The sequence below is a fragment of the Heteronotia binoei genome, chromosome 13, assembly GCF_032191835.1.
Source record: "Heteronotia binoei isolate CCM8104 ecotype False Entrance Well chromosome 13, APGP_CSIRO_Hbin_v1, whole genome shotgun sequence".
In the NCBI taxonomy this organism is placed as follows: Eukaryota; Metazoa; Chordata; class Lepidosauria; order Squamata; family Gekkonidae; genus Heteronotia; species Heteronotia binoei.
Genome location: NC_083235.1, coordinates 47,914,511 through 47,929,460, shown reverse-complemented (window position 1 = coordinate 47,929,460; position 14,950 = coordinate 47,914,511). Strand labels below are relative to the sequence as shown.

At 43.5% G+C, this 14,950-nt stretch overlaps 1 protein-coding gene and 1 non-coding gene across 3 annotated transcripts in view; both read right to left on the bottom strand.

Annotated features, from left to right (window-relative positions):
- Positions 1-10,240, bottom strand: part of C13H17orf58 (chromosome 13 C17orf58 homolog) — a 50,046-nt gene extending 39,806 nt beyond the window's left edge. Inside the window, exon 1 of one of the 2 annotated variants that reach the window (XM_060253468.1) lies at positions 10,183-10,240. The gene's annotated coding sequence lies outside the window, so the exon portion shown is untranslated. Of the gene's footprint in view, positions 1-9,974; positions 10,122-10,182 lie in introns of those variants that run through there. The other variant, XM_060253467.1, reaches the window with a different exon arrangement.
- Positions 9,836-9,908, bottom strand: TRNAR-CCG (transfer RNA arginine (anticodon CCG)). The gene has a single exon. It is a non-coding gene; the product is annotated as a tRNA-Arg (tRNA).
- Positions 10,241-14,950: the final 4,710 nt, after the last annotated feature.

Here is a 14,950-nt window from a genome sequence, read left to right as displayed (position 1 = left end):
ACAAATACATTATCCTTGGTAGAATATTCATTTTTATTGCAGCTATTCTGCCCAGCAATGACAAATTGAGCTTGTTCCATTTTAGCACATCTTCCTCTATTCTACAGCATAACTTCTCATAATTATTCTTAAACAAATCAATATTTTTCATTGTTATCTCTACCCCTAGGTACTTTACCTTAGAGGTAACTTCACAGCCCGTTAGTCTTTGTAATTCTTGTTGTCTATTTATCTGCATATTCTTGCACAAAATTTTAGATTTTTCTTTATTTATGTAAAGTCCTGCCAACTCCCCAAACTCTTGTATTTTCATTAATAACAAAGGTGTAACTTGTATGGGGTTTTCATTTATAAACATTATGTCATCAGCAAATGCTCTGTACTTGTAAGTATAGCCTTTTATTTGTAATCCTTCTAGATCTTTTTCTTCTTGAATCTGCATCAATAAAATTTCAAGAGTCATTATGAACAACAATGGTGAAAGCGGGCAGCCTTGTCTAGTACCTTTGCTGATTTTCATTTCATCTGTAAGATCTGCATTCACACACAACCTGGCCCTTTGTTCAGAATATATTGCTTTTATCATTCTTATAAAGCTTTCTCCAAGCTCCATCTTATCCATCACTGCAAACATAAAGTCCCAGTTTAAATTGTCAGATGCTTTCTCTGCATCTGCAAAGAATAATGCTACTTCTTTTTCTGGATGTCTTTCATAATATTCTACAATATTTACAACAGTTCTAATATTGTCTCTTATTTGTCTCTTGGGAAGAAAACCAGCTTGATCTTCCTTTATAAAATTTATCAAATGTTGTTTAAGTCATTCTGCCAGAATTCTTGTAAATATTTTGTAATCATTATTCAAAAGCGAGATTGGTCTATAATTTTTCACATTTGTGGCATCTCTATCTTCCTTAGGTATCAAGGAAATAACAGCTTCTTTCCATGTATTTGGTACATTCCCTTTTGTTCTTATTACATTCATCAACTTCTGCAATTTTGGTATTAATTCATCCTTAAAAGTTTTAAAGTATTTAGCTGTATATCCATCTGGCCCGGGAGCTTTCTCATTTTTCATCGCGTTGATTGCTGCTTCAATTTCTATTTTTTCAATTGGATCATTCAAAACTTTTCTCATATTTTCAGTTAGGGGCTCAATTTTTAATTTTTGTAGATATTCATCTACCTTCTCTCTCTTTACTTCAGCACCTTTAAACAGCTTGGCATAGTACTTAAAAAATTCTCTTTTTATTCCCTCTTGAGTAACTACTTCTCTTCCATCTATCACAATTCTACTAATTATTTTATTTTCTCTCTTTTTCTTCAATTGCCACGCCAAATACTTTCCCGTCTTATTTGCCCCTTCAAACGATTTCTGCTGAAGCCTTTTCAGATTCCATTCCATTTCTTTGTTTAACAAATGTCTCAATTGAGTTTGTAATATTGAAATTTCCCTTAGAATTTTCTTTTTCCCTGGTCTTTTTCTCAGCTCACCTTCTTTTTTCTTTATTTCATTTTGAATGTCCAATAATTGTTTGTCTTTTTTCCTTTTGTCTTTATTATTCAGAGTAATCAACAACCCTCTCATTACTGCTTTATAAGCATCCCAGACCATCTGAAAGTCAATATCTTCTTTATCATTCACTTGGACAAATTCCTTAGTTTCTTTTTCTAGAAATGTCACTGTTTCTTTGCTCTGTAGCAAATCTTCATTCAATCTCCATCTCCTCAATCTTTTAGACAATTTTGTAATCCACATTATTGGGTTATGATCAGCCCCAATTTTAGGTAGAATCTCTATCTTCCTTGTTATGAGACCTAAGTCTCTAGTTCCCCACAGCATGTCAATTCTGGAAAAAGTCTTATGTCTTGCAGAAAAAAAAGTATAGTCCCGCACTTCAGGATTGAACTTCCTCCATATATCTTCTAGGTTTTCTTGTTTAACTAGATCAAAGAAAGACTTTGGCAGTTTCCCTTCTTTCCCATCGTTTTTTTTTTCCTCCAGATCTCGACAGTTCCATTAAAATCTCCCATTAAGAGTATTTGATCATAAGTCAACTCATCTAACTGTTGTGTAATGTCTTTTAAAAAAACATCCTTTGCACCATTAGATGCATATAGTCCCAATAACAACGTTTTTTCCCCACTTAATATTATCTCAACTGCTACAAATCTTCCATCTTTATCTTTAAATACTAACTTTGGCTCCAATTCTTGTTTAATATAGAAAATTACTCCCCTTTTCTTCTGTTCAGCTAATGAAAAAAATTCCATTCCCAATTGTTTGTTCCATAAAAATTTTCTTCTGTTCAGCTAATGAAAAAAATTCCATTCCCAATTGTTTGTTCCATAAAAATTTATAATCCTTTTGTTTAATGTGTACTTCTTGCAAACAAATTATATTACAATTTTGCTTCTTGATCCAATGAAATGTTGCCCTTCTTTTTTGTGGTGAATTTAGTCCATTAACGTTCCAAGACAGTAATTTGTAGTCCATCATGGTGCAAATTCTTTATTTTCTTTAAAAAATCTACTCAACTCCCGGGCATTTGTAATTGTAACTCTCTTCCCCTGAAGTTCAAAACTCAAACCTTCGGGTATTATCCATCTATACCTTGTGCCATTGTCTTTCAGTTTTTCCGTCAACTTTTTGTATGTTCTCCTGTCGTTTATCACTTGTCTTGGCAGCTCCTTCATGATTCTCACTCTACTGCCTCCTACTATCAGTGACTTTTCAAAGTTTTTGTTCATGATCCTTCCCACCATTTCCTTTGTCATATATCTTACAACAACATCTCTTGGTAAATTGTTTTTCTTGGCAAAAAGTGAATTAACTCTGCACATGTAATACATGTTGAGGCCACCAGAACTCCTGTGTGAGCAGGTGCAGGGTCTTGTGTTGGCTGAAGTGCCCCACAGGAGGGGAGTTGTGGGTCAGGTGGAGCACATCGGTCTGGAGGGGCCCCAGAGGCACGTATAGGCGCCCACGGTGAAGGAGGAGACCTTGACGAGTAGAGAGGTCCCCGGCTGGGCCATCTTGCACTTTCAGGAGCCATTGCTGAGCCCAGGTGTCTTGGGCCTGGTTGGCCTAGATACCTGCAGCCAAGGTCATGTGAGTTATGGTGGCAGTGAAGACTAAGGGTGCAAAGATGAGCCCAGTTGGGGTCTCCTCCGTTAGAGGCACAGCGTACTCCACTTTTTGGGAGAGGGATCCACTTTCCGGTTCTGGTTCTGCGGGATGTAGGTGATCCGGAAGTCAAACTGGGAAAAGAAGAGGGACCACCGGATCTGACGCTGGGTGAGGCGTCGAGAAGTGTCTAGATGCTCCAGGTTCCAGTGGTCAGTCAGGACTTGGACGGAGTGGTGGGCCCCTTCAAGGTGATGCCTCCAAACCTCGAAGGGGGTCTTGATGGCCAGGAGTTCCTGCTCCCAGATGGTGTAGTTGTGCTCTGCGGGCGTCAGCTGCCGTGAGTAGTATGTGCAGGGTTGTAGTGGCTGGGAGGGGTCCTCCTGCTGGGATAGCACTGCGCTGAGGGCCACGCTGGAGGCATCGGTCTCTACTGTGAACGGCAGCTGCAGGTCTGGGTAACGCAGGAGCAGCTCGGTGGTGAAGCAGGTTTTCAGGGTGGTGAAGGCATGGTCTGCCTCTGGAGTTTGGTGAAATGGCTCTTTGGGCCGAAGGAGCTGGGTCAGAGGCGTTGTTACGTCAGCATAGGCAGGGATGAACTGGAAGTAATAATTGGAAAAGCCAAGGAACCTCCGTAAGTCCTTGCGATTCCGCGGCGTCTGCCAAGTCAGGACTGCCTTGAGTTTGTTCGGATCCATCCAAGTCCCTTGGGGTGAGACGATGTGGCCAAGGAACTCGACTGCTGTTAAGTTGAAGGCACACTTCTCTAGCTTGGCATAGAGACCATGGTCGTGCAGGCGTTGCAGGACCTGGCAGACGTGCCCTGCATGCTGGGCGGGGCTTTGGGAATAAATTAAATTGTCATCTAAATAAATGATCACAAAGCGGTCAAGCAGGTCGCAGAAGATGTCATTCATCAGCCTCTGGAAGACAGCAGGGACATTGGTCAGGCTGAAGGGCATCATGAGATACTCACATTGGCCATAGCGGGTCTGAAAGCCATTTGTCTTCTGCGCAGATCCACACCGAGTTGTACGCAACCAGGAGAGTCCCAGAATAAGGCGAAAGCAGGACATGTGAGCAACATCAAATTGTACTTGCTCGTGATGGTGTTGGATCTGGAGCGTAACCGGATGGGTCTTCTGGGTCACTGGACCGGAGCAGAGGAGGTGCCCGTTGATAGCTTCGACCAGGGTCGGGGTGTCTTTGTCCTGCACTGGAATCTGGTGTTGCTTCACAAAGGCCACGTCGACGAAGCAGCGGGCGGCCCTGGAGTCGACCATAGCATAGACGAACAGCCAGCGCCCGTCCAGCAAACCGAGTTTGACCGGTACGAGGAATGGGCCCTGGTCGGTAACGTAGGGTTCAGGGGACACAGCTAGGTGCCCCAAGTCGGGGGGGGTCCACTCAGACTTGGGGCTGGTCTTTTGCTGATGGCGGTGGCACGATACTGGGCTGGGTGCGCTTGTCGGGGCAGCCGGAGGAGAAGTGCCCCGCCCCTCCACAGTACAGGCAGAGATTCTGTGAGCAGTGCCATGCTTTTTCCTTGGGGGTGAGCCGCAGCCATGTAGCCCCCAGTCTCGGGACTGGTGTGCATCGGGGTTGTCACCGTTGCTAGATGGCAGGGCAGCTGAGAGGGTTGGGCGCTGCTTCACACTTGGCGGTGGCTTTCCAGGCAGCCATCGATGCGGAGACACAGCATGATTAGGTCTTGCAGCGTGGCCGGTCAGCCTACTCGTGCCAGCTCATCGTCAGCCAGCCCCTCCGTATACTGGTCCATGAGGGCAGCCTCATTCCAGGCCAGGTCTTGGGCCAGAAGCTTGAACTTGGTGGAGTACTGGGAAACTGAGTCCCTACCCTGCTTCAGGGTCCAAATCTTCTGATTGGCGGTGGCTGCTTGCTGGGGGTTGGCAAAGGCTACCGCCATATGATCCAGAAAGCCCTGGTAGTCAGTCAGCAGGGGCGATGGGGCTAGAAGCAAGGGGGTAGCCCATTTAGCTGCCTGCCCCTTTAAGATGCTGACAATGAAGCATACCTTGGTCTTGTCATTGGGGAAGTCTCTGGCACATAATTCAATATACAGTTTGCACTGTGCCAGGAATGCAGGAAACTTCTCTACCTTCCCAGTGAAATTCTCTGGGGGAAGCACCGGGCACTTGGGTGAGGCAGCGACAGTGGCTTGCTGCTGCTGTTGCAGATCAGCCACCATTTGAGTGAGGTGCTGTACCTGAGTGAGCAAGGCTGCTAGCTGCCCAGAGCCTCCGCTTGCCTCCTCATCCATCTTGTGGAGTGAGTGTGTGGGTGGAAACAATCTGTCACGTTCTCAGGGTGCAGGCATGCAGGAGTTCAAAGTCAGTTTATTTAATAGTTTCTGATAACTGACACCTCTTCCTCTGAATTATTGCATAAAAATCTGGAGACAATGTGCTGTAGCAATCTTGAGTAGGCTGTTTAGGTGTTGTTCAGGTGTCTATTTATAAGTTGCAAAGCTACTTTTGATTTATTGACATACATTTACAGAAATCTCATGGTCAATGCTTTGAGCCTAAGATCCAGGAAAAACATTAGATGGCTGGGCATTGTGAGCTTTTGTATATAAGTTGCTTCATATGCTGGTCAGCCAGTGGAGAAAATAGAGGCTTTGCTCTGTAGCTCCTGTGCAGTTGAGCAGGCCTGCCAAACAAACTGTGAGGCAGAAAGAAGCAAGAGAGAGAGAAGGAAGCAGATGACAGTGAGTTGCTTGAAGGGCTGATAAGCGCCTTCTGGGGGCCTGATCCAGCCTTTGAGCCACACGTTTGACACCCCTGTTCTAAAGTTTGCTTAGTGCAAGTAGTAGAATATAGGTGAGAGAGACTGAAAGACTGCCAAGCTGCTGAACAGATGAATCAGCAGTAAGACCAAAATGGGCATTACCATAATCTATAACAAAGACAGAGAACAAGGAAGGGGACAGAAGAAAATAACAAGATTCAAGCTTAAAAAAGAAAATCAGAACCAGAATAATGATAAATGACTTTTGTAGAAATAAAAGGAAAGAAGAGTAAAAAATAACTCAAAAGAAAAAATAGTAGGAAAAAAGATACTAAAATGATAGAAAGAAGGGTGGGGGAAAACCAATACTCTGAAAGAGTAAGAGATAAGTGAACAAATTTAGAATAAATAGCTACAGAGATAAGTTTCTCTCTGAGGAATTATTTCCGTCTCTGTGGAGCTCATCAAGAGGATTTATGAGAAACTGCAGGAGCAAAGAGGATTTCTAAGTACTAGAGGAGCAACAGCCTAACAGACCACAGGTAGGCAGTCAAGGAAGGGATGGAAATACAGCTTGGATGGGCAAAAACACAAAACTCAGCGCTGAAACTTTGGGACTTATCCTGCAGGCAATAATGATTGAAAGGTGAGGATTTTTTTTTAATACAACAGGATAAAAATAAAAGAGCAAGTTTACTAATCTGAGCTCAGGAGATACAAACAAGAAACTAGACAGAACCTATATCTACAGGTGCTCTCTAAGCTTTTGTTGTTTCCCCGTGGTGTCTGCAAATGCTGATACCGCACAGCGGCAATGGGGCTTCCACATGGCAGGTTTCCTACAGATTACCTGCCCCAGTCCTCAGGCAGTGACCACTCTCCCCCCACCCCGCCCCCAATAGTGTGCCACCAGGGTTTGTCCAGGTTTCTTTTTTTTCCTCGGTCAGCAATTGCATATCATTATAACATTATAACAATCCGGGTATTGGTCTTTCTGAATTCCCTGCTTTCATTTTTTTTTAAAAGTCTCTAAGCTGCATTTGTTGTAGAGACATGTATTTCCTCTTCTATTGTTGCAACAAGAGGGGCTAGAAGCTTTTTAAAAAAATGTAAGTTATATATTCAGAGAACCTGATAGACAAAGTATTTATAGTGTTATAATGATATTCAATTGCCAATGAAAAAACAACAACCATCCCTCAATGGCAGAAGAAAGAAATGGCCTGCCATGCCTCCTGCATTCTTATATAAACACATGAAACTGCCTTAGACTGGAATAGGACCTGTATTGTCTCAGACTGGTGGTGACTCTCCAAGGTCTCAGCCAGGGGTCTTTCACATCACCTGCTACTGCCAGATCTTTAAACTGGAGATACCAGGGATTGAACCTTGGACCTTCTGCATGCCAAGCAGATGCTCTACCACAGAACCACAACCCCTCCTTCATGGGATAGGGAAAATGGTTGCCATGTGGGCAGGATGAGGAAGATCTGAACTTTCCCCACTTACACGGCAACCATGCAGGCTTTTCTGGGATCTTTCACAAAACTTGGAAACAAAGCAGGTTTGAGAAAGACTGAAGAAAAAGCCAGGGAAACTCTGGGAAGTGCATGAACATGCCACAATGCTGTGGGAAATCAGGAAAAAAACTGCACTGAACCTCAAGCAAATAACCTACTGTATGTGCAAACAGTCATAGTAGAAGTAGGAAAGACACAGCCAACAGTAAGGGGGCTCACTCTAGAATGAGTGAGGTGTTAAAATCTCTTGCAAAGTTACAAAGGACCTCTGGAGAGATGGTGTAGGCTTAGAAAACAAAAGTAACTTAGAGACACTTTTCATCCCTTCTTGCATTGTTGGTATACATGTGTGAAAACAGAAAGACCAGTGCCTTTTCATGCAATTGTATTAAGTTTCTGAATATATTGATTACTGTGCAAGAAGTCAGATTTACAAGCACGTTGCAAACATATTATAATGCAAGTATAATTTGAGTCTAAACAGATGTATTCAGTCTAATCTGTGATGGGAGGAGCATCTTTTGTTAAAAGATCTGGGGCTAAACCATAACTTCTGATGGTTCTCTCAAATATTTGCACACTATAATCAAAAATTATGTATAGGATTGTTTGTCCAAAGATTTTTGTTTAAAGGAGATAATAATAAAGATGGTATTGACCAACACAACAATATAACAAAAACAAACAAGGTTGCTAAGTGGTCTGGAAATTAATATCCCATTCTTTAAATAGAGATTTAATTGGTGGAAAAAAACTACCTCTGAATATGTCTTGCCTTGAAAAGTCTGCGGGGTTGCCATAATTAAGCTGTGACTTGATAGCAGCAACAACAAAGTCCTCTGTTAAAGGCATCACAACCCCCTTTCAGGACACTTTGCAACCTTAGTGACTGAGTGGAACTAATAAATTGCAGACGTTTAAAAAAACAAAAGCAAGGGAGAGTTAAGTTAGACCAGGGGTGGCCAAACATGCTTAACAAAAGAACCACACAGAATAAACATCAGATGTTTGAGAGTCACAAGACAGGAAGGGAGGGAGGAAAACAGAGATGGGGAGAGACAGGTGGAAAGAAAGCAACTTTAACTGCCTTATCCAAGCTGGTCAATGGGGTACTGGGGGCTTCAAGAGCCATAGAATATGTGTGAAAGAGCCATGTGTGGCTCCCAAGCCACCATCTGGCCACCCCCGAGTTAGACCAAAAAGTAACTGAAACTAGTGAAGATAACACAATGTCGGAATGCAAGGCTTAAATGTTAAAGCCAACATCAGACCTGAATAGGTGAATGTTTCAAAACGATTTGAAAAGCAGCTTCACAGAGAATCACTGCTGTAGGTGCTGCCCGCTCTGAGTCGTGAAGTATCAGGAGATTTGGGTGGGGTGGAGCCTTAGGAGAGCAGAGATTGGGAGGAGAGAGACTTCAGTGACTGTAATACCAGGCAAACCTGCATTCCCCGTGAATTGATTCTGTCGCCTTAAAATCAGTTGTAATCCCGAGAGATGTTGGATGTTGGCGGCCCTGGGTAGGACAATGATATAAACGGAGGGAAGCGGGTGAAGTTAAGCAGGTCGAATAGCGCCCTCCTCAGCTCAGAGCAGCAAGTGCATCTCGCCTGCAGATCTGAAGCAGCTCCAGGTTGGTCTCCTTGCTGTGAAAAACTACGTGATGATTTCTGCAGTTAAAGCTGTTTTCAAAGGCAGAGGAACCAGTCAGGAGAGCGTTTCTTTTCTTTGCCACCACTTGGCAACCATACCCATTAGCACTCTTGCGAAAACAGCTTATTTTAAAATCAAGAAAAGTTCATTTAGATTTAGAATTGAATTTATGGGTAGGGAGACATGATTGCAAGGTCCTCTAAGGCTTGTGGTCACACATGCTAAATAATGCAGTCTCAATCCACTCTCAATGCACTTTCTAACTGGATTTTACTGTGTGAACTGTGGCAAAATCCAGTTGGAAAGTGGATTGAAACTGCGTTATTTCGCATGTGTGACCACAGCCTAAGATGCTCTTCTGACAATGTTGCCCCGAGTCTCTTATGAAAGGGGGAAATCTGCAAGAAGAAATGTTTTGTGATTTTACTCGTCGTGAGAATTTAAGTACGTGTGCTACTGATATTTAGTGAAGCCTCAGCAGATGCACCATCGAACCGCTCAGCATTTTCCGGGGCGCAAAATGGTGCTTGGGCTACACCCCCCCCCCCCAAAAAAAAGCCCTGAACGCATAAAGTTCCCAAAGCTGAATCGCCACTAAGGAACTGCCTTGAATCGGGCTCTTGCAGTGTTTTCTTACAAATGAGCGACCTTATTACATTTTCTATCCTGTCACATAGTTGTATAAATAATTGAAATCCGCGACAGAAAGCCGAACCCAGCGATTTTCCATGCAGCCCCAAACACCCTCTGCGAATTTTAGCCATGCTGCAAAATAATAAGGATCGACCCAGATGGGACTCGAACCCACAATCCCCAGCTCCGGAGGCTGATGCCTTATCCATTAGGCCACTGGGTCACCCAACAAAATCCGATGAGCACCGCGCTCTAAGGGCCCCGCCCGACAATCCGTGGTCCCGCCTACCCCGCGTTACTCTCTTTTCTTCCAAATCCTTCTTCAGATTCTATCAGGTTAAACTCCGCCCCCTGAATACAGTTCGCCACCCGCTATAACAGCAACCGCCTCCTTGTCTCTGCAAACCATTAAAGCTTCGTCTTCAGCGGTCTCGAGGCCGGCTACTTTCTAACTCCTCCCCTAAATATGCAAGTATTGCTGCGCGGGTCAACCTAACCTTGAATCTGGTTGAGCAGCGGTAGCGTACTTGTGAAGTGGTAAAGCTCCGAGTAGACGTCATTGCCTCACGTGACCGGCGCCTGTCAGTTAGCGCAGTCGCCCCACCCCCCGCCGGTTGCTATTTGCTCTTAAAGTCGGGCGCCTTCAGGTCTCCTCCCGGTCTTGCCGTTTAATTTTCGGCCCATAAAGTGTGTGTTTTTTTTTCCTTTCAGAAATTACATTTGCATCGTATTTAGCGTTTCAGCGACTGTAATTTTTAACATGAAGGTCTTTTCGCAAGTGAGTTTTGCCAGACCAAGCTTCTTAGAATATTTAAAGATATACTATCATCACAACCAGTATGATGCTTAATAGACCCAGACTAGCGGACTGGTTCATCTAGATCTGATCAGGAAATCTGATCAGGGGTACCTAGGCAGCACTTCAGCCAATATTGGACTTCTTTACCTCTTCCTCACCTTTCAGTTTCAGTAGAGCTAGCAACCAGTACCTGGCACAATGGAGGCAGGTGTATGCACTCGTCAGGCGGTTATGTTTGGGGCTGTTTCACAGATTACATTTTGTGATGGGAGGGTTAATGCCTATAGAAATTAATGTAAAATGTTATGATGAAATGACCATATCTGTAGTTTTTGTTGCGATCACAGCATTTCCGAGCTGAGATGTTTTATCTGAAGTAAAGTATTTTGGGCATTGATGATATACTTTCTCAGCAGGCTTCACTTGGAATCAAACCACGTTCTCCAAATTAGAGTCCACTGCTCTTAATTACTACACTGCTTGGGTCTGCAGGGAAATATCTACCTGAATCAGATGAGGAGGCTTGGTTCGGAACCTTCCGGCATTCTGTGACTGGCCCCAGCAACCACTGGCAGCCATTTTGCAGTGGCCTCTACTTGGTGTTCTCAAAATTCCAAAAGTGTTCAGAGGTTTAACAAGATTGGGAAGGCCTGGTCTACATTTTGTTTTGGGTTTTCCCTCTCAGCCCCACCCACCTCACATGGTGTCTGTTGTAGGGGGAGAAGATATAGGAGATTGTAAGCTGTTCTGAGTCTCTGATTCAGAGAGAAGGGTGGGGTATAAATCTGCAATCTTCTTATCTCAGAAAAAATGGCCTCAGAGCAAACTAATTTATTCAGTAGCTCACAACTTTAAATGCTAGTAGCTCACAAAGTAGAATTTTTGCTCACAAGACTCCACAGCTTAGAGACAACATTGGAAGGGACATATAACCTCGGTTACAAGGGTCACAGAAGCTATGGCTTGTTTTGATCATGTGACTAGCTGAAGCCTCATGCAAGTGCAAGCCTGGTGGCTTTTGCTGCTGCATCACCTTCAGGTTGTGTAGTGGCTGGCGTGGAAGTCTAGGCTGCCATCTGGATCCTCATCCTAAGAGAAGCTGAGCTGCAGTGCATGGATAAGGAGAGAGAGGCAGCTGGTACTCCTGCTTCATGCCAGCTTCTGTGAGTTCCCACAAGCAGGCTGAGAGAAGGCTTGAAAGGTTGCAAGGTGGGATGGAGCGGAAGAAAAGAAAGGGGAGGGGATGAGAAGGACGGAAGGGCTGTTCTCCAGATTCCCCTGTGAAAAGCTCCAGTGCAATGCCTCCTTCTCCAGCTCTTCCCATGCCTCAGGTTGTGAGGGGGACTCTATTTATTTATTTCTGTGGATTTATATTCCACCCTTTTCCAAACTGGGCTCAGGGCAGATTCCAACATATCAAACAGTTAAACCAATAATTACACTATTACAATAAAACAGTAAGACAGTTAAACAATTAAAAACATTAAAAATTAAAACAGTTAAGCCAGAAACAGCATGGATAGTGTGGACACTTAAATACACAGCCTGTTGTCCAAAGATGCCAACTATATCAGTCTAATTTTCTCCTAAATCCTGATGGTAATCAGTATTGGTAGTCGGTAGTATCAGTGTTGTCAGTGTTGGAAAAGACAATAATGTTAGGAAAAGTTGAAGACTGCACAAAAAGTGGAAGACCCAGCATGAAATGGATTGACATGATCAAAGAAGCTGTCGCCCTCAGTCCGCAAAGCCTGAGAATGGCTTTTTAGAATAGGTTATTTTGGAGAACATTAAGTGGCCATAAATCAGATGCAACTTGATGGCAGTTAACATTCACACACGACTCACCACTGGAATTTCTTGAACTTTCTGCAGTTCACAATGCATCACTATTAGTAATAGGTAGGGTTGCCGGGTCTGTGTTGGAAAACAACTGGAAACTTTGGGGGTGGATCCGGCCAGGAGAGGATAGGGTTTGGGGAGGGGAGGGGAGGGGCCTCAGCATGGTATAATGCCACAGAGCCCACCCTTCAAAGCCATTTTCTCCAAGGGAGCTGAACTCTGCCAGCTGGAGATCAGTTTTAAAAGCAGATCTCCAGGCCCCGCAGGGAGGCTGGCAACCCTAGAAAGTGTCCAGATTGGCATATAGCAAATTATCCATGCATAGAACAAAGAAGTAGACAAGTGCACCTTTAAGACCGACCAAGTTTTATTCAGAATGTAAGCTTTCGTATGCTCTTAAACAGACTTCATCAGACAATGGGAATGGCAAGCAGCAATTCTTAATATAAGTGGGCAGTGAGTTGGTACATAGAATCATGGGAATGTTTTTAGCAGATTAGAACAAAGTAGGGCTGAAACAACATTAGAAGGTGATAAAAAGCACTGCTGTTGTAGGTGCGAACTGCCATAAATCTAGGTAACATTCTGGCTTTGTTAGTTTAAATAGAGGGCATGGTTTCTCAAGAGGTTATAACATACATTATAGTTTGCCATTAGAAAAAAAGGAAGACATTAAAATACAGTGGAGGGTGGGTTGGTATATGCAATAAGACAAACAGCCAATATCCCCCATTTGAGTATGTCAATACAAAAAAACAACAACTAAATATTCTGATGCATTGTTCTAAAAGAGAAATAATAATTAGCCATTAGAAAAACTGTGCATTAAAGTATAGTGGAAGGTGGGTTAGTATATGTAATGAGATAAATAGCCCACATCCCTCATTTGAGCATGTCAACACACACAAAAAAATTCTGATACTGTTCCAAAAGAGAAATACATTGGAACACTGTGGATGCGCAGCTATACTCAGTGAGAGTTGGTTTAGCATATGTAATGAGATAAAAACCCAATATCCCTGTTCAGTCCTGGGGAGGTGTTTGTTCCAAGTTTCATGATAATTTGTAATTCAGCAGTTTCTCCATTCTGTTCTTGAAGTTCCTTTGCAGTAAAACAGCTACTTTGAGGTCACCCATTGAATGCTAAGGAACGTTAAAGTTCTCCAACAGTTTCTCAGTTCTATAATTCCTGATGTCAGATTTGTGTCCATTTATCCTTTGGCGTAGGGTTTGTCCTGTTTGCCCTAGAGAACTGAAGGGCATTGTTGGCATTTATATAATGTTGGAAGATTAACAAGTGAATGAGCCTGAGATGGTATAATTAATGCTGTTAGGCCCAGTGGCTGTATGTGGCAGCAAAGTTGGAGGGTTTTGATCTGATATCGGTGTTCCTGCTCAGATGCAATGTTGTATTGTTTTGAAAGAGAGCTGTCACTGTCCAATAGAACAGAGGTTTTAAGTTGTTGATGATACCTTGAACTGTTTTCAGTTGAACAAAGTAGGAGTCAAGTGTTACCTTTAAGACCAACTTTTATTTAGAACGTAAGCTTTGGTGTTCTCTCTAAGCAACACAGCTGCCCACTTGGATCTGTTTTCAGTTGAGAGTTGTGTGTGACCACTAGTAATAGTAGTAATAATAATTCAGAAGAGACGGGGCAATTGCTAATCCCAGTACAGACTAGCGCAAAACCGATCTCGAATTAAAACTTCGTAAAGAATGCTGGGGTATAGCGATATTAGCCGCCTAAAGGGCCGCATTGTATGCTGGGACATGTAGTCCACCGGCTACACGGGAGCGCCGCGCTTCAGCGTTAAGCAGAACAATCGCGAGAGGCGAACGTCATTACATCACCGTCCTTCCTTTGCCAGCGCGAGGCTGGAGTTTATTTTTTTCAAACTGGCCAATGAAGATTTTGCTTTACTCGAATTCACCAATGAATGAGCGAAGGCGGCCGAAATTTAAATCGCACCTCGAGGAGTAGGCCAGTTTAAGAGTGCAAGTGTTAGTTGCATTGGCGTGGCGGCGTGGCTGGATCCGTGTGATTGTTGGTGAGAAGGGAGGAAGCGGTGCTTGCTCTGCCGGGTGGGGAACTGTTGCAAGTGGGGCGAGAGGCGTGTGCAGGGAATAAAGAAAGTCTGATTAAAAAGAAGGAAAGAAAATAGCGCAGCATAGACGGGGTAGGGGAGAAGGAGGAAAGCACGCGAGTAAGATTTCACTTAATAAAATACAGGGAGGGGTTTTGTGTGTTTGTTTTTAACGTATTTAATAGTCTATGCTTTCTGTAAACAGTCTGAAGAGGCGACTTTGGTTGCTACTTCTAAGGGTATTAATGCTTACAGCCGGGCTTTAAAGAGTTTTTTTCCAGCGAGTTAGATTAGACCCTTGCAGGGCTTATTTATTCGCGTTCTGGTTTTGAGTAGAAACGCCATGGAAGCTTTCCTGAGTTAAAAGAAAAGAGAAAGAAAGTTCGGGAACTGAAGCCGTGGCTTGCGTGGTTCGTCTTTAAATCAACGCGGAATTCCAGTTCTTAACTGTAACTAAAGGAATTCCGTGTGCTCGGTTTGTTCTGTTGTTAAAATGGTAGTGACGGTTTTACTGGTTATTGCACGCAGTTTTCGTCTCT